The sequence below is a fragment of the Rutidosis leptorrhynchoides genome, chromosome 11, assembly GCF_046630445.1.
Source record: "Rutidosis leptorrhynchoides isolate AG116_Rl617_1_P2 chromosome 11, CSIRO_AGI_Rlap_v1, whole genome shotgun sequence".
NCBI lineage: Eukaryota > Viridiplantae > Streptophyta > Magnoliopsida > Asterales > Asteraceae > Rutidosis > Rutidosis leptorrhynchoides.
The window spans coordinates 172,612,663-172,622,045 of NC_092343.1; positions in this window are offsets into that span (position 1 = coordinate 172,612,663).

A 9,383-nucleotide genomic window follows, 5' to 3' on the forward strand; every position below is an offset into this window, starting at 1 on the left:
GGTCTCATGTTTGTCTGTTATCAAGCCGTAATGTGGCATTTGCAAAATTTTTTGCCCAAATTATTAAATTGAGAGCTCATTTTCCTGATTACACCATTAAAAGGGTGAGACTTGATAATGCTGGTGAATTTACATCTCAAGCATTTAATGACTATTGCATGTCTATAGGAATTGTTGTTGAACATTCTGTTGCTCATGTGCATACACAAAATGGTTTAGCCGAGTCATTGATTAAATGTTTACAGTTAATCGCTAGACCATTGATAATGAGAACAAAACTCCCTGTATCTATATGGGGTCATGCAATTTTACATACTGCTGCATTGATTCGCATCAGACCAAGTGCAAGTCATAAATATTCCCCCCTACAACTTGCTTTTGGTCAAGAGCCAAATATTTCCCATCTTAGAACATTTGGTTGTGCAGTGTATGTTCCAATTGCGACACCACAACGTACAAAAATGGGTCCTCAAAGGAGGTTGGGAATATATGTTGGATATGAAACATCTTCAATATTAAGGTATATTGAACCTATGACAGGTGACGTTTTTACAGCACGTTTTGCTGATTGTCATTTTAATGAAACATTGTTCCCTAGATTAGGGGGAGAAATGAAAAATAAAGAAAATGATGTTTCATGGTGTGAACCTCAATTAAAGTATCTTGATCCTCGCACAAAAGAATGCGAGACAGAAGTTCAAAAGATAATGCATATACAAGAACTTGCAAATCAATTGCCTGACGCATTTACAGATACAAAAACGGTGACAAAATCATATATACCAGCAGTAAATACTCCAGATCGAATTGAAATTCCAAAAGCTGGCAATAACGTCACTCATGAATCTTTGCCACGTCAGAAACGTGGAAGACCAATTGGTTCAAAGGATAAAAATCCTCGAAAAAGAAAATCAGCTGATAATGAAGTAAAAGAAAGTGTTCAAGAAGAACCACAAATCAGTACTCCTACTGCAGAGGAGATTGATGATGTCAATACAGAAATTGCAATCAATTATGCATATTCAAAAATATTATGGAACCGAAATGAAATGAAAAATCTTGATGAGAAATTTTCATTTAATGTTGCATATGACATCATGAATAATGATGATGATCCAGAACCAACATCTATGGTTGAATGTCAAAATAGACATGATTGGGCTGAATGGAAAGAAGCAATACGAGCTCAATTAGAATCACTCAATAAAAGAAAAGTTTCCGGATCCATCATTCTCACTCCTAAAGATGTGAAACCTGTAGGATACAGATGGATTTTTGTCCTAAAAAGAAATGAGAAAAATGAAGTTACAAGGTATAAAGCTAGACTTGTAGCTCAAGGTTTTTCTCAAAGACCGGGAATTGATTATGAAGAAACTTATTCCCCTGTTATGGATGCAATTACTTTTAGGTACTTAATCAGCCTGGCAGTTTCTAAAAATTTAGAAATGCATCTCATGGATGTTGTGACTGCTTATCTATATGGATCACTTGATAGTGATATATATATGAAGATACCTGAAGGATTTAAGGTACCAGAAGCATCAAATGCAAAACCCAAAGAAATGTATTCGATTAAATTACAAAGATCTTTATATGGGTTAAAACAATCGGGACGTATGTGGTATAACCGATTAAGTGATTACTTGATAAGCAAAGGGTATACAAATAACCTTACTTGTCCTTGTGTTTTCATTAAGAAAACAACATCTGGATATGTGATCATAGCTGTTTATGTTGATGATCTTAACATCATAGGTACAAATAAAGAGATCTATGAAGCCATTCAACTTCTAAAGAAAGAATTTGAAATGAAAGATCTCGGAAAAACCAAGTATTGCCTTGGTTTACAAATTGAGCATATGCCTAATGGTTTACTTGTACATCAAACAACATATACTGAAAAGATTTTGAAATGTTTCAATATGGACAAGGCAAAACCATTAAGTACTCCTATGGTTGTTAGATCACTCAATGTTGAAACTGATCCATTTCGTCCATGTGAAGATCATGAAGATATTCTTGGACCAGAAGTACCATATCTTAGTGCAATTGGAGCTCTTATGTATCTTACAAATTGTACAAGACCTGACATTTCTTTTGCAGTTAATTTGTTGGCAAGGTTCAGCTCTGCTCCTACCAAAAGACACTGGAATGGGATCAAACACATATTTCGATACCTTCGAGGAACTACTGATTTAGGATTATTTTATTCTAACGAATCAAAACAAGATTTGGTTGGTTATGCTGATGCAGGTTATTTATCTGATCCACATAAAGCTAAATCTCAAACTGGATATGTATTCCTAAATGGAGGTACTGCAATATCATGGCGTTCTCAAAAACAAACACTTGTTGCTACATCATCAAATCATGCCGAAGTGATTGCATTACATGAAGCTACTCGGGAATGTTTTTGGTTGAGATCAATGACACAAATCATTACTGATTCTTGTGGACTAGAACGCGATAAAAGTCCAACAATTATCTATGAAGATAATGCAGCTTGCATAGCACAGATGAAAGAAGGGTATATCAAAAGTGATCGAACCAAACACATACCTCCTAGATTCTTCTCATACACTCAAAATCTCATTAAGGACAACGAGATTGAAATGAGATATGTTCAATCCAGCAAAAACTCTGCTGATCTTTTCACGAAAGCACTTCCAACTGCTATTTTCAGAACACACGTTCATAACATTGGCATGAGACATGTTCAAAAGATGTAACAACCGAAGCGATGTCTACTTGAGGGGGAGTCAATTCCATGCTGCACTCTTTTTCCCTTAGCTAAAGTTTTTCCCACTGGGTTTTCTTTAGCAAGGTTTTTAACGAGGCAGTAACTTACAGTTGATCTTCAACAAACAAAATTGTTATCCAAGGGGGAGTGTTATAATATATAAATATATATATATATATATAAATGGATAGTCAATTATTGATACACAAAATTAATATTATTGTATTACCTAAACTTGTGATATTTTTGCTATAAATAGCCATGAATGCAAGCATTAAACTTGCACCATTTCTCACACTTACAAAGTGTTTCTTTCTTTCTCTCCATTATCATCTTTGTTCTTACACTTCATTATTAGTATTCTTAATCAAGAATCAAATCACTAAAGGTAGTTATAAGCCTACTGAATTATAACATCAAGAATCAAACCACTAAAGGTAGTTATAAGCCTACTGAATTATAACACCTCATACAATATCCTTTAATTATCAAGATATGAACAGTACTATGAGGATATTGTAGGAGGGTGTATCATTGCTCTTATGAATGAATAAATAAATAAATAAATAAATAAATAAAACTTTTGGGCCACCCGTATCTACAACTACCTGCCCAACCCGCCCATTGACACCTCTATAAACATTGGAAAGAAGTGAGTGCTCGCTTAACTTCTGATCACCTATGTTATGATATACAATACTACATAAGGTTCAACTTCTGGAATTACCAAGCTTATTCTCAACGGTAGATATAAACATTAAAAGATAGATTAACACAGTACCTTCTGGTAGGTATTATTCATTCCTCAATAACAACTAACGTTGTCTTTTTACCATCCTCAATACGAAGCCTATTATATATATTCCAACTCGGTTCAGTTTCTCCAACTGTAATAACAACATCACCACCAGAAAGATGGCAATTTGTTCGGAAAGTTTCTCAAAATGTTATAACATAACCACTAAGCACATTAAGCAATTGACATCTGAGCCATTGGGTTCAATAAAGAAAGGAAACTCAACTCATATACCGCGAAACATTGATTCATCATCATGCAAACAAATGGCTGCAAAGACTTTAAACGAAATAGCAGGAATACCATTTATACCAGCACAAAACAACAAAACAATCAAATAAAAAAAATTTACACTATATGATAACATAACATTGAGATAACTGAAAATGAATTAAAAATATACCACTTGTCAAGTGTTGTTTTTGAAACACTGGAACTCGCTAGCCAGAATATATTGATAATCAAAAATATATCAATGAAACGTATGAACATGGACTAATTAAAAAAATACACTCCCATCCCTTTTTCAAAAAACTTATCACTTCCCTTTTAACACTTCTCTCTCACAACAATCTAGCCCTAAAATAACGATCCAATCAATTATCAATGGATTGTCAAAAACTTTGATCAAAGTGCTGGAAAAATCGAAGGCTGTAATCAAATTAACATCCACCGGCACAATAGTATAACTTGGCATCGATAATCTTATCTCCAGCACATCTCTCTTCAAAAAATCAAGGTACCGATGATTTTATCTATATATTGAAACTACGGAAAATGCGTGAATCGATTTTAGTACCTTTTTAATTTCCAGGTTGTATTATACCATATTGTTTAATTGTTCACTTCCTTGGTTTTAACGACATTTTTTATTATGTGCTCATATCCTATTTTATTCGCATAATTTTATAAGCATGTTGAAATTATCCTAATCTATTAATGATTGGCTTCTATTAATGCAAATATCTTACTGATTTATCAAATTTAAATCATGCAAATTCAAATAAAATAAATGAAAATCTGTTACCGGAAATTATATGGAATAGTGATATCGATGAAGTTTAAAATTAGAGATAATTATATTATAATCGCGTGTTATTCTAATCTTAAACCTTCTTTCATTGCGCTTTTCTACTACAAATATATCGGTAATCTCCAACACAATTATTTATAGCATTTATCTTTTTTAATTCTGCAGCTTCTCAAAGTTGTAAGTTATTCTAATTTAAATTTTAGAAAATTTCTAATGACAACCCTAAGGGTTGTCTTTAAGAAATTAAGACATGCTTAATTTATTTGTACATTATAATTAACCACTCACTCCATGAAAATAACCACCTCCAACAATCAAATTATACCACTATTTTATGCATCAATTACTTCTTAATGACAACCCTTAGGGTTGTCATTAGAAAACTTCTAAATTTTATTAGGACTTTTTTGGGTACTGTTATTATGTAAATTTTAGAACGAGACGATATCAAGCTTAAGGTTAAGCATTTGTATTAACGGCTTTGTTATCAACTTCGTTTTTATATACTTTTCTATGTTTTACTTTTAATGTATTCAATTGATAGAAAGAATGGAGTTATTGTTCAGCTTCTAATTCATGTGTTTGGGTCTACATGACCCATTCTACTATAACTATGTAAATTGGTTTTTATCTCTATTCTTAATGTTTGTTTCTAAATGATCAGTTTTAGTCTAAATGTGCCTCTAGTTGTGATCCATATATGTTTTGTTATTAAGATGCAGTTATTGAAATCAGCAGATCTATATATCATATCACTAATAAAACGAATATATAACAGTTTTTGACTAGCCGTGCATCGTACGAGCTCAAAACCTATTACTATGCTATTTCAAGAGGTTAATATGCACGTTTAACTCGTTTAAAAGAGGTTTAAGGATCTTAGAACTTAGCTCTCCGGTCCGGCTACCGTGAATAACCCTGGCCTACATGATGATATCGGCGGGGTGGCTAGGTGATTAAGTCCACCTTCGATGACGATCGTCGATCGAAAGTCCAAATAAGGCTGTAGGAAACAGTCGAGAGCGACTAACCTGTTAACCTTTGATGAATGACGATAATGATTTCGATAATGATTTCGTATTGTGAGCTACGTAATTGTGATGTGTCTAGGATGATAATTAGGGTTAGTATATATAGACAAACCCTAATTCTAGAATCATCCAAGATAATGGTAATCTCTTCCATAACAAACTCCCCCGAATCACGGATGTAATTATGGAAAAGATATCAACGTGATGACCAAGTAATCGCCGTACCGGGAACAAAGGTATTCAATACGCCACCGCATGACGCATACCGCATACAAAGTATACGCATACGCACGCTATCGATTGTCCACATACGTATAGAATGCGCATGCGGGTTGCGGTATCATTATGTCCCCCCAGTTTGATGTTATATGACGCAAGACATATGATATCAAACTATTAAGCTAAAAATGAAAAACAAGAAAACGGCCAGCATTAAATTTTTCGCGTGCGTCTCGAGGTCATTAAATGCCTGTCACTGTCGCAGAAGCCCATTCGGCTGACAAGACATAAAGTGACAGTGGGCAGGCGCGTGTGGGCTACGCTCTCAACATTGGGTACAACAAACAGAAAACCATGCGCATGCAACAATCATCGACCGTCGGTTGTGTAACACGTGTACACTCCTGATTAAGTTTGACACCCCACGTTTGACTATAAATACACGCAAAAAACCCTTATTTCTACCTTTTTCTACCAAATCGTCTCCAAACGCTGCTCAAATCAATTCCAATCAGAAGAAGTTTATTTCCGGCCAGTCATAAAAGGTCAGTAACTCTCCGATCATCCTTATTATATGACAAAGGCTAACGAAACGTTTGTAGATAGTGTAGTATCTGTTATTGAGCAGAAACATGTAGATTCTTTAATTAAGCAATATCCGCCGTTAGCACAGTATAATCCGGTACCACCCCAATCCCACCAACGTGCCCATGAGCCACCGGAGAAGAAGGTGGCCATTTACGAACACGCGTTTAAGCACGTGAACTTTAGGGTTCCACCATCTGACTTTTTCCTAGGTGTGTTAGACCATTACCATGTAGGATTAGGGAAGTTACATCCATACGCGATAGAAAAGATAGTCATGTTTGAAATGTAGTGTGCTGCGCTAAACAAGGTACCCATGGTCAACGTGTTTTGCCATTTATACCGTCTCGCCACTCACCATAAATCTTGGTTCACGTTTTTCGCACGCCAAAACTTCACAAAAACCCCCAAATCAAATACCGGCCAATGGAAAGAAACCTTCTTCTATATTGACCAAACCGTCGTTGGCACGAGTTTCCCGCAAACCCTAGTTTGGTGCGATGGGGTAACAAAAGATGTAAACAAAACCCCAAAGCTGGACGATGAAGAATCCAAGCTGCTCGCGGAGTGCGCAAACGCACAGCTTGTACACCGCACCTACGGAAACGTCATGCTGCGTCTGGGGAAGATATCTGCCCATTGGCCATGGGAGGATCTGCGACCAGCCATAGTCGCATCGAATGGCAAGGGTAGGAATAGCAACGTATATATTTATTTTACGCAGCCATATATGTCTGTGACTAACACTCGTTTATGTATGCAGAGATGAAGATGAAGAAGGTGTTAACTGCAGAGGAGATAGCGACGATCTCCTTTCGCAAACAGAAAATAAACGAGCCCCCTGAGCAGGAACAATCAGGCGAGAATGAGGTACTTGCCCCGCAAACATCGGGAAACAAACGCAAAACGACCGCAGACCCAGCAAATACCGCATCCAAGAAGAAGAAACTGACTCCGAAACAAAGGGAGGACATGCGGAATGATAACTTCATTCCCGTAGAGCAGCCATCAACAAATCTTCCACCTCCGACCACGGGTGAGCGTCACATTACCACTGCTTCTGTTAAAGTATTACGATATTAACTAATCAATGCATCTACGCAGAGCATCTGGACGACACGCACCACACGCCGCCGCATGCGAATCTTGACCTTGAAGCCACCGCCATGTCAAGAGACAAAGTTATACATCTTGATTCAGATTCTACACCAACTCCACCACGCGGTAGCTTCTGCCTCGCTAACCTGGCCCAGCTTACCCAATCCTCCGCAGAGAATGCCGCCGAACAATCCGCTTTTCTGCAATAAAATTTTCCGGCTGAATTCCGCAATCAACTAGCCGCACTGCCTTTCCACCAAGCGCACAATGCCTTCGTTCAAAACGGCCTTGTGTTTTTTGGTATGTTCGAGGATCAAGCACGCCGTGTGTAACGACCCTGGATTTTCCAACTTTTATTTATTAATATTTATTATTAATACTCGCGCTTTAATAAATGTATTTATATACATTTACTTGTTATCGTATTTAAATTTCCATGGCCCGACTAGTCTTTGTGACACGCGTACTTTTCACGAATAATATTTTTGAATATTATTTACGTTCATGATTATTTATTATTAATCATTTTTAATTAACTAAGGTTAGTGGTTAATTACTTGGGCTTCATTCATTTAATTGCATACTTACTTGGACTTGGGCTTTAATTAATAGATTTGGGCTAGTAAGCCCAACCTACACATTAAATGGACTTATAAGCCCATGTTGTAAGCTAGTATTACATTAGGAAAAATCATGGTTAATTAACTTAATTTGGGGACAAATTACTTCAAGCATGCTACACCTTTCTCCCATGCAATTTAACCTTATTACCCATTTAAGCTTCCACCACCTTTCCAACACATGAAAGCAAGTCTTGACCTCCCATATATGCTTGAAAACCGACGGCTTTTTGGAGAGTGAGGAGGAGTTCATTTTTCAATTCCTTATTACTTGTTACTTGTATTTCACTTCCTCATTTCACACACACAAAATTACTCACAACTCTCTCTCAACTTTCTCTCTTTTTCTTGTAAGTAATAAACTCTTTCTTCTTCTTTTCTTGTTTCCAAAACCGAATCCATGTGACTATCATCATCATCATTTCTTGTTTAATTACTTGTTTGTTTGTTGGTTGTTATTAAAGATCAAACTTCCTAGTTTGAATCTTCATGGATCTTGGTTACTTTCATCTCTTTTGTTGATGAAGAACCAAGAACAAGAACTCAAACTTGTTAGTTTGTAGTTCTACATTTAAGTGTTTTCAAGACTAAAAGTTCATAAGTTTTATAATCTTCTTTATGTTTATGTTTTGTAGACTTGAATTCTTAAGATCTAAACTTTGGTTTGAATCTTCTCAAGTATGAAACAAATATAAACATAATACTTGTAGATCTAGTTTATTTCTTCATTTTTACTTACTTTAAAGTTGTGATTGTTGTAGGCATGGTCAAGTATTACTAGTTAATCTTGATCTCATATTTCTTGAAACCAAAGTTAACTTTGTAAGTTCAAGAACATGGAAGTTTAACTCTCTAGTTACAACTTCATATACTTGTGTTGGATTTAACTTAAGAACTTTAGATCTAGACTTTTGGGTCTAGGATCTTCAAGATCTAACTAAGAACTATGTTCTACAACCTAAGATCTTGTTTGCTTAAGTTTAATTTCAAGTTGTAGCTTAATATTACTTGTATAACTCTTGTATGTGTTGGATCTAAGATTTGGATGTAACTTTGGTTCATCAAACTTCATACAACTCTTAAGTGAGTTGTGCTACATGTCTTAGACTTACACTTGTGTCATGATAGTCAAAACTTGGTTAATATTACTTTTAGAGTTCATGTATGTGTCGGATCTAAGATCTTGATGTAACTTTGGTTCATCAAACTACTTGCAACACTTAAATGAGTTGTGCTACTCATCTTAGACTTACACAAGTGT